The sequence below is a fragment of the Marmota marmota genome, unplaced genomic scaffold (assembly GCF_001458135.2).
Source record: "Marmota marmota marmota unplaced genomic scaffold, marMar, whole genome shotgun sequence".
Classification (NCBI taxonomy): Eukaryota; Metazoa; Chordata; class Mammalia; order Rodentia; family Sciuridae; genus Marmota; species Marmota marmota.
The window spans coordinates 58956097-58979375 of NW_026000037.1; the positions used below are offsets into that span (position 1 = coordinate 58956097).

The 23279-nt window shown below is 40.1% G+C and overlaps 1 long non-coding RNA gene across 1 annotated transcript in view; it reads left to right on the plus strand.

Moving 5' to 3' along the window:
- Positions 1 to 1564: 1564 nt before the first annotated feature.
- Positions 1565 to 23279, plus strand: part of LOC107136713 — a 64046-nt gene continuing 42331 nt past the window's right edge. Inside the window, exon 1 of the long non-coding RNA XR_001502743.2 lies at positions 1565 to 1689. This is a non-coding gene — a long non-coding RNA (uncharacterized LOC107136713). The remainder of the gene's footprint in view (positions 1690 to 23279) is intronic.

Below are 23279 nucleotides of genomic sequence, written 5' to 3' on the forward strand. Positions count from 1 at the left end.
CCCCCCCCCCCCCCCCCCCCCCCCCCCCCCCCCCCCCCCCCCCCCCCCCCCCCCCCCCCCCCCCCCCCCCCCCCCCCCCCCCCCCCCCCCCCCCCCCCCCCCCCCCCCCCCCCCCCCCCCCCCCCCCCCCCCCCCCCCCCCCCCCCCCCCCCCCCCCCCCCCCCCCCCCCCCCCCCCNCCACGATAACAGGATGGTTTGCTGCAGCCGGACTGCGGCAAACCATCCTGTTATCGTGGGTGTCACTACTACATGTGAGCTAGCCCTGGCTTGTTCTTCAGTTTCTGATGTTTCCATAGTATCACCAATACAATGTGTCATCACCACTGTGAGCTGATGATGAATTTAAATGGCCATGTGGCAGTATGACAAGTGTAAATTGGAACCCTCCCACATGAAGGGAGACTGAGGTGGGCTTTTTATTCTGAGATCATGATCAAGAAAAAAAAAAAAAAACAACAACAAACAAATATTTGCACCATCAGCCACTGAGCTCCAGTCCCCTTTGCCTTGTCATTTGTGTGTGTGTCTTTGAAACCCTATCAGGGACTGCTCATGCTGTAGGTGGCACTAGACTCAAGCCTCGAAAATACTGTTGGTCTCCAAGAGCCTTTTTCTTGGTCCACACAGGGATTTTAGATAGAGAATTTGGTGGTGCCAGCACCCCAACTTCAAACATGTCATTAATTAAAGTGATACTTTCTTTTTGCCCACTACTATCTATCCAATAATATTTCAGACTAACAAGTTATGTGAGCTTTGGCAATTCTAGAGGTTTCCACTTGGTATGCCCAATTAATAATGACCAAGGGGCAAACTTACATGCCTTTGGTTTTACAATACTAGGTCTGGGAAGCATGCTTCATTCAGACATAAAATCCATCTCAATGATGCTTTCAGGTAGAGGAGATAGAAACACTTCATATAACATTGTCTCAAACATTATGCTACAAAGAGAAAGCTCCTTTTTTTTCTTTTTGATAGTTTGACATGGTCAGACAAAGGTTGTTGAAATAAGGTATTTGCAGCAAATAACTTGATGGGTTCCTGAGATGTTCTGGTCAATAAGATGCAAAAATGGGGACCAGAAAAGAGAAGGGCTAGAAGATTTGTGATACGATGAACCACTGTGCCTAAAGAGAGCTGGAATGAAGAGCAAAGTGTCAAGATGGGGACAGAACTGAGTACATGAGACCTGGTGAAGAAAAGCCTTGGGAAACCACAGAAATCTGGGAACCGGAAATTTACGACTCATTATTATCACAGTTGTAAAAATCTGTGATAACGACCAGTCAAGACCCCTATAAATATTTTATTGTGGATTAATTAAATTTTGGAAATATTTATTACAGACACAATAAAAAACCCAAAAGAACAAATATCACAAATGCAGAAGTAAAATGAATGATGCATTCTCCCCAGTACAAAAATTCACCCCATCTAGTGAAATATTAATTCTGTGGGGTGCAAAGAAAAAACACTCAGGCAAATTTCTGATCTTTGGAATTTGTCTCAAAAGCAAATAAAAATAAACAAACTCCGGTAAGGTGTTGTGAGGTAATCAGTTTCCCGCAGGGTGATATATTCATTCCACTAAATGCGCTGAGTGTCCACGCTGTACTCAGAGAATCCGGGAGCCCCCATGAGATTGCTTCTGGCTCCAAGGGGAAGCTCCCCATCAGAAGAATCAGGTAAGACACAACTGATACAGAATAGGACTCCACGGGGACTTCTTGCTCAAGTGAAAGGGAGACAGCACTGACTGAGGTAGTGTCCAAATGGCTCTCAGACAAAGGAGAGAGCTAGTTTTATTCATGTGAATGGGTGCTAAGGGGTGGTTTAGAGTTTGGGAATGTTAATTGTTTGAAGGCTTTTTGTTGTGTGTATGTGTACTGGGAGTTGAACCTAGGAGTGCTTAACCACAGAACCACACCCCTAGCCCTTTTTGTATTTTATTTAGAGACAGGGTCTTGCAGAGTTGCTTAGGGCTTCCCTAAGTTGCTGAGGCTGGCTTTGAACTCATGATCCTCCTGCTTCAGCCTCCTGAGCCACTATTAAGGTACATTTCAAAAGGTGTTTTTCTTTTTTAAATGTATTTTTAGTGTGTTACATAAATACATAATAGTGGGTTCATTTTGACATATTCATAAATACATACAATAGAGTTCTCTCCACTTAAAAGGTGTTTTTCTCTTCCTGGGTAAGCACTTTATCCTCAAGGGAGGGGTAGTTAGTTATTCATTCAGATGCCAAATATTACATTTTCACATTGATACTGCATTCTCTACGACATCTCCATGTTGTGAGGAGGACGAGTTGCTGTAGCTGGTAAGAGAACATATAAGTGAGGAGTGGAAGAAAATGCAAATTATGGCAAGTAACATGTTAAGCCCTGGGGTTTTGCTGTTTTGGTGACTGTTCAACATTCTTATCCTGTATGTTATTTGTCCTTGGAGAGTCACGAGGAGGGTGTCCTGGCTTTAATGACACACCTGTTTCTTGAGGCTGATACGACTTTGAGTTAGCAAGAAGCCAGGGAAAGGCATGCCATGCCCCTGCTGGCTCACAGGTGTGAGTGAAAGTGGGGGAGAGGGGACGCATGTACCATTCCTTTCATACCTAACAAGCTGGATGTTAAGACCCAGGAGAGCATTTCCCTTTGTGCCCATGGTGGTCCCTGATGGTCTCATTCCCCCATAATCTTAAGGGGTGCTGATTATTGTGGGGGTCCCTGGCTGTCTCAAGATGACTTTTAGGAGCACCTGCAGTTCTGAGCAGCCATGATTCTCCTCTTAGAAAAGGCAAGTACGGAACCAAAACCCAGTGAGTTGTCACTTCTTTTACAAAAGTGTTTTACATGATTTACAGAAAAATTAGTGATTCAGAAAGAATTTTACAAAAGCCTGTGGATACACTCAGAGTCAATTTTATGACTCATGACTGGCAACATTAATGGAAGCACTAATAAAAGTTATGATACATAGTCATAAAAACCCCTGAGCATGGACTCATAAATTATATTGCAACAGGATTTGCTAAGGCAGTTAATTTTTCCTTTGTGATTTAAGACAGAGTAGACTTTGCACTCAGCTTAGCTGCCCCTCAGGAGACCTATAAACTTCATTTTAGTCTAAAGACTGAGGTGAAACTCCACTGTTTCAAACATAAAACAACCGTGAGCATATAGATGTAAAAAAAGTGACATTCTAGGCTGACAAAATGGAAATGGCTTAGTCATTCCATCTGATGCTAGAACCCAGAGAGGACTCATGGGATACTCCCAGCTTGAAATTTGGTTGCTTTTGTCCCTTTCAGTTCTACCAAAATCATGGACCAAAGTTTGATGAGGAAGGAAGATGTATACTAGCTTTGGTGAGGGCTGTTGTTTTTGCACTTACTTCTCCCAACTTCTGGTTATCAGAGCCCTTTTCTGTTCCACTTAAGAACTGCTCCAGGTGTGATGGCACATGCCTATAATACCAGTGACTCAGGAGGTGGAGGCAGGAAGATTGCAAGTTCAAGGCCAGCCTCAGCAACTTGGTGAAGCTCTGTCTCCAAATTAAAAACAAAAAGGGCTGAGAATGTGGCTCTGTGGTAAATTGTCCCTGGGTTCTATCCCCAGTATAAAAAAACCAAAAACAAAACAACAACAACAACAAAAAAAAAACAGCTCCTATCACATCAGATGAAGGTGCCCATCCTAAGACTTCCCCTTCCCCTCCCTTTGGGGTGTGGCTCTTAATCCAAGTTCCCATCCACAAGAGCAGTGACTCTCCCTAGGATTGGGTTAGGGGGACATCTGATCCAAGGAGGTCCTGAATTCTTTTTCAGAGATTATTGGGGCTACCAGGAGGATGTGCGATCACAAGCCCTGTAGATCTTTAGAGCAGAGGTTCTGGGAACCCATCCTTGCCACCAGAAGGAGAGGCTCCCTCAGAGTAAACCAGCGGAAAGGAGAGGAGAGAGAGAAAGGGAGGGAGGAGCCTGATGACATCATCCAGCTGTGGTTACATCCTTCTGGAGCCTTAGACTTTTCAGATTCACACGACAATGAATTCTGGTCTCCTTCAACAAGTGTGAGTTCAATTTCAGAACTTGTCACCCTGAGTCTTTGTTCATTAACCATGGCAGTTACTTTTATTTGGTAGATAAAATAGCTTGTCCCCAGTACATTTTCTGATAATTATCTTCAAAGAGCAGGAACCCTGAGTAAGAGGAGGACTTTACAACTTAGAACTAAATATTTTAGTCACTCATCTCATTTATTTATTTTGGAAAAGTGACCCGCTCATTCCCACTACTTAAGAAGGAATAGCACTGAGCATAAAAGCTGTCCTGAAATTGGAGCTTTTCTTTTCCAAGTGAAAGCAAGCTCGTCATTGTGACAGATTGCATTTTCCAAAAATGGCTGCACGGATTTATCAATTCCATCCCACATCCTCTTTGTACAATGTAGCTAACACTCCTCCTCCCAAGAGATGGAATCTAGATTCTCTTTCCTTGGATCAGACAGGGGCTGTGACAAGCTGAATTTCTGGGGTTTGGTGTGAGGGATGCAACATGGCTTCTGAGGCTGGGCTATAAAAGGATAGAACTCCTGCCTGCCTCTCTTGGGATGTTGCCCAGGGAACCCAGCATCTATGCTGGGTAGAAACTCAGGCCATCCCATGTGGAGTGGCTCCTATGAAGAGGACCCAAGAGCCCTAGTGGACAGCAGCATCACGTTCCTGTAATGTGTGTGAACAAGCCTTCAGATGACTCCCTCCCAAGACTTGGAAGCTTCCCCACTAGGCCCTCTATATAGCCATTCCCACTGTGCCCTGTCTGAATTCTAGACCACTAAAAGACATGAGAGATGATAAAATACTATTATTTTGTTAAGCCATTAAATTTTGGATCAATTTACCAAATAGTGATAGATAATTAAAACTGCTTGTCTTGGTTGAGATGAGATATATTTCTGAAAAAAAAAAAAACATGGAAGTATAATTGTATAGTTAAAAACCTATTTTCTCAGAAAGTTTAAGTAACAGTGGCAGAGGTATTTGGGGGGTTTAACACTGGTGATTGTGTGGCCTTTTAAGTAGGATGAGGCCTTCTCAGAAGTGAAAATGCTCAACTGAGAAGCAGGGAATCTCCAAACAACTGCTTAGCATTTGGATTCACTTCAACCTGGAAAAAATGGTGAAATCGAATGCTTCAGTATTAGAACTGTGTTACCTATTTGAAGTTCTGCTTTATTGAGTCAGTTTTTGTTGGTGACTATAGCAGAAATGATGCACTGTGTTTTTTTTTCCAGTCCATTTCATTTAACTCATGGGCACATGAGGAAAATTTCCCATCCTCCCTGCTGTTAGATAGAATGATTGAGTTCTGACCAATGGACCATGAGAGAAACCAAAGTGTTCTATCTAGTGGAAGGCATTTGAGGGCAAATATGCTTTCTTTGCATTCCAACCTTTTGTTTGGAACCTGGGGCAGCTAGGAATTGAACACAGAAGAGTTTCAGTCTGCCTGGATCCCTGAATGACTGTGTGGAGCATACCCTTCCTGCTCCCCACTCAGCTTTGGACTGTGAGATGACAGAGAAGTAAACATTTATTGTGCTAATCCATTGAGATTTTGCATTTTCTTTTTATTTTTTAGTTTAGGTGGACACAATATTTTATTTCTGTGTAGTGCTGCGGATCGAACCCACTGCCTTATGCATACTAGGTGAGCACTCTACCACTGAGCCACAACCCAAGTCCAAAGAGACTTTGCTAGTAGCAGCCAGTATCAATGAATCTGTGCAGTAGCCCATCACATAATTACTCACCACTATGTCTAAAATTCAGTTAAAAACCTGGCTTTAACTGCTTTCCCCCATCCCAGTCTACCCCAACTAATCAACCTGTGGATTTACATTTGACATCAATCCTTTTTCTATTCTTATTGCATTACTATAATTCAGCCTGTAATTGAACTCCTGACAGATTTAATCGTTCTCCATTCCCATTCTCCAGATAGAGTGATATTTCTGAAATGTTTATCTAATCACATCATGCTGCTATTTGTAACTATTCCCCTTCAACTTCATCTCCTTCTAGTCCCTGCTATACCTCCCTGTCTGGAATACACTCCTCTTACGCTCTTCTTTTCGTAGGAATGGATCTGATTCAGATTTTGGTGTTCTTCATCCAATAAGCCTGTCTTGAACCTCTGGTTCATTCTAGTCAGATGCCTCTGCTTATGAGCTTCCATAGTACTCTTCATTTGTCTTAGAGGAGAACTTAGGATACCTTATTTTCATTGTTTAGTTGTCTGTTTCTTCTGTCTGGATTATACATGCTATAAAGACTTTAGGACATTACACATTTCTGGGTCCCAGAAAAATGTCTGGCATGCAGTAGAAAATGTATAAATATATGTAATACATATGTATATACGCCACATACATATCATATGTATACATATGTGATTGATGATATAAATCAATGACCAAAAAAAAAAAAAACCAAGCAAACAGAAAACAAAAACAAAACTCCCAAAGACCCTTCTTTCACATAAGTATATTAACTGATGTCTAAACTAGAGTTAGCAATGCTATAAGTAAAAATAGTTCTAAAAATCATTTAAAACTCAGCCATTGGGCTGTGGTTGTGGTTCAGTGATAGAGTGCTCACCTAGCACATGTGAGGCACTGGGTTTGATACTCAGCACCACATAAAAATAAATAAATAAGATAAAGTCATTGTGTCCATCTGCAACTAAAGGAAAATATTTAAAAACTTAGCCATGTATTGGCTTCTTTCCAGCTTCTTTTTCTTTGCTCACTTGAGAGATGCAAAACAATTTTATCAGTTAATAAAATGTTTATTTTTTTTTGAATTCCAAATTTGATTAATTGCTAAGGCCCATCTAGTCTCTGAAAGTGCATGTACTTAAAAGTTTTAAAAAGCCTAAGTCATATGGGCACTAGATTTTAATTTAAATTTTTGAGAGGCAGGATGATAATTGTTAATAATGGGGATAGCAGCCAGTATCCATGAATCTATGAATGAAATTTATATACTTAAAATTTCTGTTAACATATCAGTATTTCCAGCTTAGAAATCTATTTAGTAATCAATTTCCATTACCTTAAAGATATAGTTTTAAAATTATAATGTCACACTTTGTTTTGGGGCAGGTCATAATTTTTTGTAATTTTTTTTTTAGTTGTAGTTGGACACAATACCTTTATTTTATTTATTTTTATGTTGTGCTGAGGATCAAACACCTGGCATGTGCTAGGCGAGCACTCTACTGCTGAGCCACAACCCCAGACCCCAGGTCATAATTTATTTAAGAAACCAGTGATAAAAAATAAGAAAATAAACTAATTTACAAAGAAAGCATGGGTAATATCTTAGGGAAGGTGCAATAAAATATAGTGTTCCATCATTTTCATTTTTATCTCTATAGACACTTTCAATTCATGAAAGAGTTATAAGATCAGTTACTACAGAAAGGAAAATAAAATTTCACAAATTGATTCCTATAAAATTTTTGAAGTGAAAGAAAGGGCAGAGGGAGAATAAGAATCCGGGGAGACAAAAAAAAACTTCACAATTGCCATAGGTATTAAATTTCAAGCCCAGGCATGTGTGTATACAAATCATTTCTGATGCAGAGGATTGTATGGTAGACATAGCTCAGAATATATCTGAAAGGATATTGTTTTTGTTTGGGGGTTTGTTTTTTTGGTACAGGGATTGAACCCAAGGGGACTTAACCACTGAATCACATCCCCAGTCCTATTTATTTTTTATTTTGAGACAGGGTTTCATTAAGTTGCTGAGGCTGTCTTTGAGCTTGCAACCCTCCTGCCTCAGCCTCCTGAGTCACTGAAAGAATGGTATCTGAACCTGCACTCAGACTTGCTCTGTGAAGCTCTGTACTTCCCAGTTCTTTCATTCTTATAGTTTCAGCTCAACATTCAGACATTTTATGCAATACAAGTTTGACAAAAGCATTATGTTCTTTAGGGAAATAGCTTCCATGGAACATAAAATAGTCTGTTGTGCAAAAGCAATAGCAGCTGGTGGAGTTTATAGAAACTAGCAGAGCCCAATATGATGAATTATAAACATGCTTATGTTTTAAGCAAGCACTAACATAAAAGAGGCAACAGAACACAGAGCTTCTAGTTAGCTCAAGGAATATGCACAGTATCAAGGCAACTGTACGGAATGATTAGAAGATCCAACAAGTTCAGGAACAAGACTATATTTTGGTCTTTCCTTTTTTTAGATATCAAGTGTAGAGAATTAAGATAATCCTATTCTTTCATTTTTGGTATATTACTATATTTATTTGCAGGAGGTTTCTTTCTTCTTAACCCTTTCATTCCTGCTCCCCACTTCTCTTTCACCCTCCAGGTCATAGGTATCAAGAGTAATGTGTTGGGCTTGGGTTGTGACTTACTGGTAGCGTGCTTGCCTAGCATGTGTGAGACACTGGGTTTGATCCTCAGCACCACATGAAAAATAAACAAGTAAAATAAAGGTATTGTGTACATTTATAACTAAAACTATTTTTAAAAAGAGAAATGTGTTTAGGATATGGCCTTCTATATGGAAGCATTTTGAAAAATATTGTACTGTTTCTTATGAGTTGATGTTGTAAATGTATATTAATAGGATTGCACTGCACATCTCAACGTGTTTCTTTTCTTATACGCTAGATTTTCAAGTTCTATCGATGTTTCTCTATATAGTTCTGGTTCATTATTGCCAATAGCAACAGAGTATCCACAGTGTACCTCCAATTCCATTTTACTCCCCCATTGCCACCATGATAAACTTACATTGCCTCTACATCTCTACTGTCACAAAGCAGACATCTTAGATTGGGTGGTTATTTGATATACACATACTTAATTTCACCAGATTGCTTTTGAAAATGGCTACACAAGTCTACTTTAGTAGTACAACCCAGTGAGAGTTGCTTTTCCTTCTCACTTTACTAGAATGCTTTGAATACTCTAGTTCTGCACTGTCCAATATGGTAGCTACTAGCCATGCATGGCTACTTAGACAGTTCTTCAGTTACACTATCTCATTTCAATTGTTCAATGGCCCAGTGTGGGTAGTGGTACTATATTAGAGAATACAGATAAAGAACATTTCCATCACCACAAAAGTTCTTTTGGACAGTGCTACTAAAAATATTGACCCTTTATCAATTTTTTTTTGAGATGGTCTCACCATGTTACCTATGTAGGCCTCAAATCCTTGGATTCAAGCAGTCCTTTGTCAGTCTCCTGGGACCACAGGCATGTATCATGTGCCCTCCCTTTTCAATTTTTAATTTTGAAAACATCTTCTTTTAAATGGTCACTCAATTGTAAATCTTCCTATTGTGCCATTCATTGTGTTAATCTTTGGTGTTCATATAGTCATACCTTTTTTTTTTTTTTTACCCTCTAATGGGATCTTAGGAAGTGCTTTCGCACCCCATGTAGTTAAGAAATAGTCTATATATTCTGCTATCCACTTTATAACTTTACATTTCACATTTAGATCTTTTGTCCACTTAGATGTTATTTTATAAATGGAATAAGAAAATTCCAACTTTATTTTTCTATATACATTGGGTCCCTTTTCCAAACACCATATGTTAAACAACCTATCCCTTTCTTCCTGGTTTGTGGGGCCATCTCAATCAAGTATCAAATCCCCATCTGTCTATTTTTTTTTAAGCTTTTTAAATACCTTTATTTTTATTTATTTATTTTTATGTAGTGCCAAGGATTGAACCCAGGGCCTCATGCATGCTAGGTGAATGCTCTACCACTGAGTCACAACCTCAGTCCCCCATCTGTCTATTTTGAGGGTCCTCTCCTATCCTATTCTGCTTCCATTCCATCCCCTTGCATCCTGTTGTGTTCCATTCCATACCCAATTTGTTTGGCTTGTGCCAAACCTAGACTGATTGTCATTTATTTCTAGAAAACCAATCCTCTCCTAAATCAGACTCTCCTAATTATTTCCTTTGGTAAATGTAGACTTGCATAACTGTTAACATCAGAAATATTGAAATCTTATATGTGCTGAAGTCTACAGTTTCACTGCATTTTTCAATATACAATGAGTAAATCTAGTATTTATCTGAACATTTGTACTACGGCCACTTATATAGCAACAGAATAGAACTTCCAAAACTTCATACTTATTTCATAGTAATATTTTTAATTTCCCCCCCAAAATGATTACATTTCTCTTATCTTGTTCTGATGTACATGTGTGTGTGTGTACACTATGGATGGATCCCAGAGCCCTGTGCGTGCTAAGCATGTACTGTAACACTGAGCTACATCTACAGATCCAGGTCCACATACATCCCCACTTTTTAAAGATTTATTTTAAGACAGGGTCTTGCCAAGTTTCCCAGGCTGGCCTCCAACTCACAATCTTCCTGCCTAGGACTACAGGTGTCCACCATCATGCCTAGCAATTTAACAATATTTTTTTTTTCAAGTCTGTATTTTTCTCTTTGGCATCTATTTACCACAGGACCAATTATGTTAACTATAGTTTCTTATTTTTTGTATTCTTGATGCTCTGACATTTGGGGGCCTTACAGACCCAAGGGGAAACAACCCCCAGGGCTTGCTAATTCCTAAACATAGAGAGCATTTGCTTGGGAGAAAACCAGCCACCCCTTTTATCTTAACTCTTATAAAACAAGCTTGTATTACCCCTGCCTGAAATCACTCCAGGGCCAGGTATTAGACAACTAGAGACCATCCTGATGATCCAAAGTCCATCAGAATTATTCAAACTAGCCAATCCTAAACTGTATTCCTGCTCTGTCTTGTCTTTCCTGCAGAAAACCCATAAAGGGTGTGGCCTAGGATCTCTTCTTGCTTTTCTCTGCCTCCTGATCAAACCTGGTCCTTCCCATGTGACCGGGTGTGGTGTGGAGTATATTTCCTTCTTTTTGGAAATACAAGTAATAAATTCTTCCTTCAGTGGCACTGGCCTTTCTATGCTAGCACTTGGTCACTTGCATAAATTAAAATCCTGTGAGTATACATGAGATGTATCTATAGAAGTTCTACTATAGCATCCCTATCACCACCAAACAAAAAATGAGAGTAGGAAAAAATCAAACTGTATCACAAGGTAAACAGTAAAAAACAATTCTTCTTCCCACTCCAGACCTTAAGTTCTCTAGAATTCCTGGCTTCACTTTAAAATATCAGTTGTTTATATAACCGTTTATGACATTGTAGGATTTCGACAACAGTAAGGAGATAGAAGAATCCAGAAGGAGTTCATGCATCTGCATTAGGCCTGACTTGAATGATTTCTATATAAGGCAATGCTGTAGAAAAGTTTTAAAATAGTTAGTGTTTCCAAATATTCCTTAGTCCCCAGCTTTGACCAAAATATGTATGCCTGTGGCAACTGTGAAATGCAGCCTGTGTGGTTTGATGCTCCCACATCAGTTAAATACTTTTAACATTTGCTTTTAAAACCAGCATCATACCATATAAAGATGAAAGGAAAAATCCTGCCATTAATCTAAAATTTTTACTTAGAATGGCATCAAATAACAAATAAAAAAGATCACAAGATGAGACAGGAAGTTCAAAAGGAAGGGAAAAGCTTTATATTTTAGTACCTATAATGGCATTTTTTTTCTTGCTTTTGCTTAGGAGTGCTCCTCAGTTTAATTTTGTGGGGTCTAAAAATTATGTAGGGAGCTGTGGAGGAGGAGGCTTCCAGGGAGTGAGGTCAAGTCACCCAGAGCCAGGAGCTACCTGGATCCTGATGACCTGAATGCCCAGCCCCCACAGGCCTGCCTGATCAAGTCTTCATTCTTCCTGTAGGGCTTCCTACTTGATTGTTCTGGGTCCCCATATGTCCTAGATGTATATTATTTTGTTATTTCTGCAAGATTTATAACATTTCCCTAATCTGAGACAGAGTTTTCTATTTTTTGAAACTGCAAACACCTAACATAAAAGGCTTAAACTGTTATGATTTTTATTCAGTAAGTTATGAATACTTGAGCTGGGGATATAGCTCAGTGGTAGAACACTTGCCTAGCATATTTAGGCCCCGGGTTCAATTCCCAGTACCACCAAAAAAGAAAAAATTATATATACTCATTTTCATATTGCTAACTGAAGTTATGTTAATAAAAATTTTTAAATTTAATTTAAATTAAAATTAGCTTGAAAACTCTGCATGAAAAATTTTGGGCAAGTGAAATATTTCTGAGCTGAAATGCTCTAAAAATCAGCAAAATGAATACAAGCCTTGGTACCTTTATCCAACTTCTGCCCCAAGGGACTCTAAGCTTTATGTAGCATTCAGAAAGACATGCCAGGAGTTACATGAGTGCTGTGGCTTTGGTCTAAGCATAGCAGTGACATTTGCCCTGCAACAGATCATTAAATGGAAGGAGAAACAAATGTGAGGCTATGATCAAGGACGACAGGACTGGATTGTGGAAATCAGGGAGCAAACCAGAAAACTTGAGCAAATCAAATGTACAATGTGATAGAGGCCATGAGCTTCTTCAGGGAATTCTGTTTTACCTTTAAAATTTATCCTTTTTTTTTTTTCCATTTTTCCCTGAGGGGAAAATGAAATGGAATGAAGGATAGAAAGAGAATTTAAACATTTTAGTAAAGTATGGGCTTATCTACCTAGTGCACAGTATATAAAAATTGAAAGAAACTGAAAAAATATCTTAGATTTATTGGCAAATGTATACTTAGGGTTGAGGTAAATATAGACTGTATGTCTAAATTTGGGCCTTCCTTCCTGCCCTGCAGAGAGGTCCTCCAACCAGAACTGCCTGGGAACTCAGCCTACTCAGTGGCAATGGGTCAGCCAAGACAAAGGGCCACACGCCAGCCACAAACACAGACTGTGAGAAAAACTTTGAAAAATGTAATGTCTATATTATAGTTTGATTGATATTGTGTTTCCAAAGCTAAATAATCATTTTGAAATTTGATAGCTCTTTGCTACCTTGGTTTGTTCAGGGTGCTCTTCTTAAGAACCAGGGGTACGTGCATGTAGCAGGTGACCTTCTGCACACACCCCACCATGTAAGTCACCAGTCTTTCATGTGGAGAGGTAACATGTTTTGGTTGAGGTAAGGCTGTGCTGAAAATAGACACAGGAAACGTCTAGAGAACATCACAGATAACACATCCAGAAGAAAGTCAGGTCTTGGGTTGTGCAGGCTAATTATGAAAATGAGTATTTTTTTTTATTAGTTACACATGACAGTACAATGATCTTGATATTTCATACATTTGAATCAAATGGGGTATAATTTCTCATTTTTCTGATTGTACAGGTTGCAGAATCACATTGGTCATACAGTCACATATATACATACAGCAATAATAATGTCTATTTTATTCTCCTGCCCTTCCTACCCCTACTTCCCCTCCCCTCCCCTCCCATCGAAAGTGAGTATTTTTGGAGATTAGATTCCCACAAACTTCTCCCCACACCACGGCTTATGTGGAAGAATACAGGGTTGAATGGAGTATCCATTTTGTTTGATTATAGCAAAAATGGATAAGAAGCAAGACGTTCATTGTCATTAAGACCTTTAGAATTTATCATTACCTTGAGAAATTGCTTGTACTTTTTCCTTTTTTGGTGAGAAAACTGCTTTCATTGTTGATCTGACCCTTCTATGTGGGTACTTGGTGTGAAATTGACTGTCTATTATGTGATCAGGAAGGTGGGAGCAGGAGTTGAACTATGGGTAGGACCGGAGGGGCTGCGGAGAACCTAAGGTGAAGGTTCCCAAAGTAGAGTCCCTGAACCAACAGCATCAAGGTCTCCCTGGTTTGCATTTTTAATAAAATGCACCCCAGACCTACTGAATCAGAAACTCTCAGGGGGCCCAGCACTCTGCTGCCTTTTAATAAGCCCACCAGGTGAGGGCGATGCACTAGAAAGTTCAAGAGCTTCCAGACCAGAAAGTGTAATCTGGGCCTGGTGTGCTTTATTGAGGCATTCCATCCTCAGGCGTGTCCTGTCTTTTGGGCCCTACCTCAGGGCACCTGGTGTCTATGCCTAGGCTCTGACTTCAATCTATTTTCATCTGCTGAAATAGGAAAAGTAAAGCGTCGAAACTTTATGTTCTTGCTCTTATTTTTCTGTTTTTGACTGGGTTGGAGATCGAACTCAGGGCCTCTCACTTGTTAGGCAAGAGCTCTACTACTGAGCTATACTTCTAGCCTTCAAATCTTTAATCTCAGGAAATCATCTGCTTTCACACTCAGGGAACTAAATACAGAAAATTTACTCAAATAATTTGCATATTCAGGAAGGCGTTTTGGAAGGAGATAACACTGAGTAACTCAAATTGTGTATTGGAAATCATTGGGGAATCTCCCGTTTATTTAAATCGAGATTCTTTCTGGAATGTCATAATGTTTATTACAAGCCATTAGCCAAATGGTACCACATTAACCTTCACATTGGTCTTATTGACATCAGGGGCTAAACAGGTGGCTTATGGCCATTGGCATGAAGCTATCACCTTATAATGATGGAGTTATAAATATCAGATTACTGCTTCACCTTGATTGGCCCATTTGTTGAATACTTGAGTCATTCAAAATTTATGAGCCTGAGTTCAAAGCTGCACTGTAGGAAGAGCATGCCCAAGGCTCCAACCATTGGGACCAACCTTAAGTCTGCATAAGTTGGAGATGGGCCTTAATCTTGAGCTCTGTGCTTTGGAAGTCTGGACTTGAGTCCTCTTCCAGTCTCAGGGCTTCTCTTCTAGGCCCTGAACTCTGGAATTTACTACCCAAATACCGTAAATTTACATCTAGAGCCAGTGATGTCCTCCTCCTTGGGTCTATCTTCCTGGGGACAGGCCACAGGTCCTCTGTATGCACCCCTAGACCAAAGGTGTGGCCAGGGTTTGCTGGAGAGGGGAAACTAGTTTGCATGTATGGGCTGAGGTGTCCACATTCATCTGTGCAGGGACAGAGCTGGGGGTGGCAAGAAAAAAGGACAGACTTTGAGTTAGGGCCCAATTCTCCCTTTCCCCACTGTGAGAAATTCTGAGGAGTTCAGTAATTCTAAATTCAAATCTGGCTTCCTAAGGCATTAGGAAGGGCAGAATGTATTTTGTTTAATAGTTTATTAGCTTGATTTATAATTCTAAATATTTAGACAAATCCTGTGTGGGCCTCCACAAGCATTCTTGCCCTAGGCCCTGCAAATATTAGGGGTGGGCTCACCACCCACAGCAACTCAGGAGTGAGCAAGTTTATAGAACTCATATGAAACCTGAGTCTTCCGCTCCCATTGTTGAGTTCTCTGAGTACCATCTGTGCAGAGTGGTTCATATCACATAGCATGACAGGTTTAGAGCAAGGCAGACTTGAAGATCGCCCTGAGATAATAAAGTGACACCTACTTCCTCTGTTCACAGTGAACATTTGTCTTTAGACGAGATGAAGGAGGTGAGTATGGTTAGGGCAGGAAGAGAGATTTAAAATGTGCCAGGAAAAAAGTCAAGGTACATCACATGGAGTTGGGCTGCTGGGACATAGAATCAGCCAGCACCTTGGTATACAGTGTTTAGGGACTGAATAGGGTCCCTAAAATGTGGCTTTAGAAACATTTTAATTCTGAAAACATGGCTTATATCCCAGCTCTCATGGTTGTTAGTTGTGAGACAGTTTTGGGTAAAATTTTTTCCCCTTCCATTCTTCCCTTTCTCTTCTTTTTCCTTCATTCCAGGAGACTGAACCCAGGACCACCCACTGCGCTACCTCCCCAGCCTCCTGAGTAGCTGGGATTACAGGCCTTCCCCACAGCACTGGCTTGAATAATTCTTTTTTTTTTTTAACCTTCTCTGTGCTTGAGGTTTTTTTATTTCTTTTTTCTTTTTTGGTACCTGAGATTGAATCCAGGGGTGCTTAACCACTGAGCCAAATCCCCAGCCCTTTTATATATTTTATTTTATTTTTTAAAAACTATTTTTAGTTGTAAAATGGACACAATACCTTTATTTCATTTATTTTATTATGTGGTGCTGAGGATCGAACCCAGTGCCTCATGCACAATAGGCAAGTGTTCTGCCACTGAGCTACAACCCCAGTCCCTATATATTTTATTTAGAGACAGGGTCTCACTGAGTTTTTAGGGCCTTACTAAGTTGCTGAGGTTGGCTTTAAACTCTCGATCCTCCTGCCTCTGTCTCCCCAAGCCACTGGGATTACAGGTGTAGGCCACCATGTCCTGCAGTGTGCTTGAGTTCCTTGCATGTAAAATGGGAATAATATTTGGAACACTTACAGGATGGGAGTGAGGATTAAATGAAGTGGAATATGTAAAATCCCTGGTACATTATGAGCATTTAATAAAAACTATTATTATTAGTTCTTATGGAAAATGTTTGCCTCTATGGATAGTAAGAAAAATTTCAAATGAAAAGCAGGTCCTTGGATGGATGGATTTAGCTCTGAGCCACAGGACAAATGCAAATTTATCCCAAGAAGGAAGAGGCATTAGGTCTCATGGCCAAAGGAGTGATGGCTTCACGTTCCAATGTGAAAGGCAACTTTAAATAAGCTGTGGTGGGAGCATTTTTACCTCGGAGATCAGCAAGTGCTACACATAGATGTACATTTAAGAGACAGCATCACAGACAGTCCAAAGTAGGAACTAAAATTTAAATATTTTTGTTTACTGAGCTCTTAGTATGTGTCTGCATGTATTCTGGGCACTGTATAATGCCACTCCTTGACGAGGATGTATGTACATGGTCCTCCAATAGAGGTGGCTCCAAGATGGGGCAAGTAAAGGGGCTGTTGCTATAGCAATGGGGACAAGAGCAATGGTCATTGCAGGCTTTTCCATCTCTATTGGACCCTCTTATTCTTTCCTGCTTCCCCTGGATTCAGCACAATCCCTCACAGAATGGATGTTTGTTGGCTAAATGGTTGAATAAAACAGTTCGATCACGCAGTAATAAAATCATATATGGGATTGGTCATAGAGTATTGTTTTTAAAAGTGATTTTTAAAGGTTGTAAGTGATAGGTTGATTGAGTTAGGTTACTGCCGGGTTTCTGTTCTCGCGACTAAAAGGCTCAGGGGTCACTCCAGTTAAGCTGGGCTGACTGGGCTGCGCAAAATAACCACGCGAGAGACACAAATACCTTTTTCTTTGGGGGTCGCTGTGACGGCTCCTCTGACCTTAAGGGTCCGTAGGAAAAAAGAGAGCGAGAGCACGCGCTGACCCTTTTTATTGAGGAGAAGCTATTCAAATGAGGCAAGGGGTCAGGTTTCAGGGGGCTGAGTCTATCTTCATGATGTCCACTGTCAGCAGGTTGACTGACACCTGGGTGGGACACACACAAGGGCGCAGTAAGAGAAGGGGACACACACACAAGGCACTTCCATGGAAGATTCTATCCTAAACAGGGCAAGGGGTTATATTACAAAGGAACAGGTGAGCATAGCTTCACCCATTGGGCTGTAGCAAGACACACCCATGCACGAGACACCGACCCTCGCACCCAAGAAGGGTGGGGAAAGCTCTGCCACATTTCTGTGACTGAGCGCCTCAGCACCCAGCCGGGGAGTGTGACTCAGTCACATGCAAGGTTGGTCTCCCATAGGTTACTGTGGGTAAATGAACAAAATATCCATTCCCATCCTTTCTTTTCTCCCTAAGCATGTACATTTAACAGTGAAGAAAACAACACCTAATTTAAAAATACTAAAAATAGCATAATTGCATCGTGTGTACTGTCTCAACTGGTTCATAATTTACTGTAGAATTTCCTGTGGCTAGATCATAATGTGCAAAATTAACGAATTAAGACACAATAGAATCTGTCCTGAAACCTCATCTTCTCAGTAGGCTGAGGCAGGAGGATCACAAGTTTGAGGCCAGCCTGGGCAACTTATTGAGACCCTGTCTCAAAATAAAAGTTAAAAGGGATAGAGATGTAGCTCAGTGGTATAGCAACCATGGGTTCAATCCCCAGTAACACACACACACACACACACACGCATGCACACACACGACTCCTTATATATGTCTGTTGGAGAGTGATTCTCATTATACAAAGAATTCAAATTAAATGACAACTTAATTAACATATATGCTCTTTTGGCACAGAAACTAATAAACTTCTCTGTGAAAAATCCTAGGAAAAAAGAAGTGGTGCTCAGTGTTGGAATATCTGTTATTCACTTTTTGCAAACAAGAATCCAGTTTTTCCCCTCTGATTTGACAGCTTTACAGTGGCACTGTGACATATTTTTGGAACAGTTGAGAAAAGAGAACACTGAATTATGGGACTTTTTAGGTAAGCACATTCAAGAAAAAAATCGAGTAAACTTGGTGCAGTTGCTTCAGGTAGGGTTTGGACTGGAGGGGTGAACGGTGTTAGTCTGTGATTTTTACTTAACTACAATAAAATATGTTTACAGTGTTTCTCACACTTCAGCATACATAAAATGGCCCTGAACAGCTTATTAAATGCTGACTCCTGGGCCTTGCTCACAAAGATTCGGCTTCCCTCCCATGTGATGTTCATGCTGCTAGTCTGCAGATGGTACTTCAGATAGCGGACTTAGAGGCCAAGAAGGCATGTACTCCCCTAACCTGGTGTATAGCAGGGACTTCCTAATGGGGGTGGGCCTTGGAATCACCATCATATGAGTGTTTTGTTTTTTATTTAGATGCAGGCACGCATCAGACTTCTTTTTTGTTGAGGAGGGGTACTGGGGATTGAACTCCAGATCACTCAACCACTGAGCCACATCCCCAGCCCTATTTTGTATTTTATTTAGTGACAGGGTCTCACTGAGTTGCTTAGCACCTGGCTAAATTGCAGAGACTGGTTTTGACCTTGCAATCCTCCTGCCTCCGGCTCCTGAGCTGCTGGGATTATAGGTGTGTGCCACTATGATGGGCCACATCAGACTTCTCCTCCTCCCTCTCCCAATTCCTCCTTCTCTCCCTTCTTCCCTCCTCCTCTTCTCTATGTTTTCCAGGCTGATTTCAAACTCATGCAGTCCTCCTGCCTCAGCCGCCTGAGAAATTGGAGTCACAGTCATGTGCAAAACTCTTTTTTAAAAAAAAAATTATTTTATTTATTTATTTTATAGGTGATGCAGAGGATTGAACCCAGTGTCTCATGCATAGAGACAAGTGCTCTACCACTGAGCCACAACCCCAGCCCAAAACTCTGTTTCTTTAGACAGCATTTAATCAACTATAAACTCACTAGACAACAGTGTTCGCACTTTCCCAGTGTTGATCAAATGGCAATGTCATCACTCATACAACTGTTCCAAATCTCACTGATTCACTCCCAGGGGTTCCTTCTGGATATTCTTAGAAAAAGCTCATTTATTCCCTTGGTTATTTTACATTGTTTTTAAAACTTTCTCTTCCCATGTGAAAGTGGCAAAGTACCAACCAGTGTTTTCCAAGCTATTGGTCATTTACTGATCATTCTGGGAAGTGGCTCTGTGGGGAAATAACAGAGGTTGTAGAGATGGATTGAATTGGATGTGGTTTCTGGTTCTGATGTTTATCAATAATCTAACTTCCCACAAGTCTCTTCATGCTTGAGTCTTTGTATTTTCAACTACAAAAAAGACAAATGATGCAGAATTATTATGAGGATTATGTATGTGTGTGGAATATATATGTGTATGTGTAGGATTGGAAAATAAGTCAATTATTAAATATAATAAAAAATTAAATGTTTCCTTTTTGCCCAGCCTTAGTGAAGCAGGGACTGTCCGAGTAAAAGGAATCTTGCCAGAGTGGACACTGTCCCTAGACCCACAAGTACTTTGTGCAAATGGTCTATTGGGAGCAGCCTTTCTTTGAAGGAAAAAAGAAACTAAACCAAGAGCTAGGTCTCAATAAGATTAAATTTAATTATGCCCTGTTTTAGATATTGGATGATAAACTTCCTCTTGCTGTTAACTTGTTTTTACTAAGAATGTCTTTAAATTTCTGTTGGTTAACTTTTACCCTTTAGCTTGGGAATATTTTGGGAAGTCATTAAACACACTTTTGGTAAGAAATAGTGGAGCTCAGAAAGTTTATGTCTGAATGATTCCTTCTCTCAAGTTGTATATTATATCACCAATAGGTGTGGTGGATTTTTGTTTTTTTGTACACTTGTTTGTTTATTTGTACTTTTTACATACATATTGAAAAGCTTTAAGTGAAGAAAAGGCCACTGAATATGTTTTCATCCTGTTTTTTTTTTTAAATTTTATTTTATTTTTGGTACTGGGGATTGAACACAAAGGTATTTTATCACTGAGCTACATGCTACATCCCCTAATCCTCTTAATTTTTTTAGACAGGGTCTCTGCCAAATTGCTGAGGCTGGCCTTGAACTTGCCATCCTCTTGCCACAGCCTTAAGTAGCTGGGATTACAGGAGAGGCCACTGATCCCAATTCCTTTTTCACTTTTTATTTTGAGACAGGGTCTCACTAAATTGCTGAGGTTGTCCTGGAATTTAGATCTTCCTGCCTCAGCTTCTGAAGTGGCTGGGATTAGAGATGGGCTTATCTTAGTTCTTGAAGACCCTTCTTCAATGTGAATTTAAATCAGGGCTATTCCAGCTTTGAGGAGTTTGAATTCAAAGTATGCTGTGCCAAGAACTGGGCAGTAGGGAATGGTACGGCTGAGGTCTCTAGGGGTCACTGAAATAACTGAGAGCCTATCAGGCGGTCTCCTCCACTCAGGAAATAATCACAATTATTTCTTATAAATAATTTCCTATAGCACAGGCACACTCGCACATGCACTCGCACAAACTAATTTGCCATAGTTGGTTTGGGTCACAGCAAGACACAGCCCACCGTATACCACACCCTCTTAGCTGTTTTTTTAGACAAGAGTGACTCTGGCTTGTTTTTGACACAAATCCACCATGAAACTTGGTTTCTTTAGATACACAAACATTTTAAATGTGAAAGATATTCATTGTCTATTCTCTTTTCTGGATCTCAACTATTACTCTATTTGTATTTGAAGATTTATTGTCCACATTAAATTCACTCCATATTGTTTCTGTCCTCTCTTTGAGTACAATCTTGTCCTCAAGTATAATTAGGCAAGTTTATTTTAGAATAGTGGCTTCAGAATTTGTGTTTTTAAAACTAAAACGGTTTCCCAAACCTCTGCAAGATAGTGGTAAAATCACACATTAAGAAAATACCTAACAATAAGTCACTACCAATTTACTATAATTTTAGCTGTAAACTGCAGCTGAAGCCTGGTTGATGCGTGGCGAGGCATGGGGAAGTGCCCTATAGTGATTGGGTCTTGGCTTGGATGTGCAGTGAGCCTGTGTCCCTAACTGTGACCTTGTCTCTGTTAGGGAAGATTAGAAGGCTAGCGCTGGGCATTTATGTGTGTAAAGGAGCAAGTCTTTTGCTGTGAATGGAACACTTTTGAACACTGCTAGAACTTATCATCTGGATTCTGATGAATCTAACAAGCGAGGTTGCCATCTAGCAGGAATGTGAGGGAATGAAACAGGGATGAGGATGCTCTGCTTGTCAGGAGTCTGGTAACCATCTCAGGCAACCAGAGAAGCATTTAGCAGCTTGTGGCTATTATTAGGAGACCATCGTGCTCTCTAGAATTCAATGCTGACCAGCCAGTGCCACCATCTGTGAGCAGGAGAGAGCTTTTGTTCATTCATCATAAAAACATATGGATAAGCAAAAATAAAGTAAAAATCCCCTGTACCCTACTCACCAAGAGATAGCACTAATTCATGTATGTACATATTTTTAAAAAGTATTGAGGATAGTTATACATGAATACTATTCTCACAATTGTGTGTGCTCAGCCCCTGTGTATATGAAAATTAGCATTTGGAGAGCATCTTTCCATGAATATTTTTGCTTTAACAGGAAAACAAAGCAAAGCCAAAAAATCTCAAACAAGCAAAACAACAACAAAATGTCCATGTGACATATTCCTGTTAAGGGAAAGGGAAAGTTACTTTTTAAAATAAATAAATAAAGGTGGGCCATATACCATTGGGTGCAATGGCTCACACCTGTAATCCCAGCAGGTCAGGAGACTGAGGCAGGAGGATCACAAGTTCAAAGGCAGCCTCAGCAATTCATTGAGGCTCTAGCAAGTTAGTGAGACCCTGTCCCAAAATAAAATATAAAAAAGGCTAGGAATGTAGCTCAGTGGTTGAGTGCCCCTGGGTTCAATCCCTGGTACAAAAAAAAAAAAAAAAAAAAAAAAGGCTATTTAATGCATGTTTGTATTTTATTTTGATTTTCAGAAATAAATCTAATATCTTAAAATCATGCTAGTTATATGTACATAAGTGGTTGATAACTGAAATAGAATATTGTAGTTTAGATTTAAGTAATGGACAAGAAACTGTCTGCATTTAGAAGATCGTAGACCAAGAGGTCTGCTCCTATACAAGTAGCCATTAAAAAAAGATGGCTTTTTTTTTTCTTCCTTCTGCTGGAAATGCAAATGACATTAGCTTGACTGGTGGCCAATCAATGAAACAATCTTCACCAAGGTTGGTTGACATTTGATTGCAGCCTGCCGAGCAAGCAGCCAGTGAGGCCATAATTTCCTATGAGGTGAGAGCAAGATGAGAGACTAAAATAATCATTAAAGCAACATTTTAGACATATTAATACCAAAGCTACTACCTGTAGCTAAACAGCAAGAGTTCAAAATTAAATCATGAAGGGTGTATACAGTTTATTTTGTTGGAGAAAAATAATAATCACGGGAGTGAATCACAAGGTTTATGACTCACAGATAATTACTGTTTGCTTATGTAGGAGGTAGAGAGATGGGTGGCACATCTACGAACAAATAAATATATTATAAGGGGACAGATAGATGAGGATGGTGGGAAGGTGAGGCCAAGAGAATAATTCTATAAAATGAGCCCACTGTACTGGACTCCCCACATGCTTTCTTTGCCAAAAAGAAATCTGTCTGCAGTTTGAGGGGACAGGATATGTCACATTCCTCAAGGGACTGAGACAGGGGACAGTCTATGTAGATAATGAATGATGGGGGTCAAGAGGATGAGGATTGGTTATCAAAGAAAAGACAATGGGTTGCTAACAGCTAATCTCTGGGAGTTGCTAATGATTACCAGCTGTGCTCCTGCTCCTTCCTGCCCTTAGGCACATACACTGAGAAAAAAGAGAAAGAGGGTGGATTCTGGGGTCTATAAAAGAGCAAGGCACACCCACTCCCACAGAC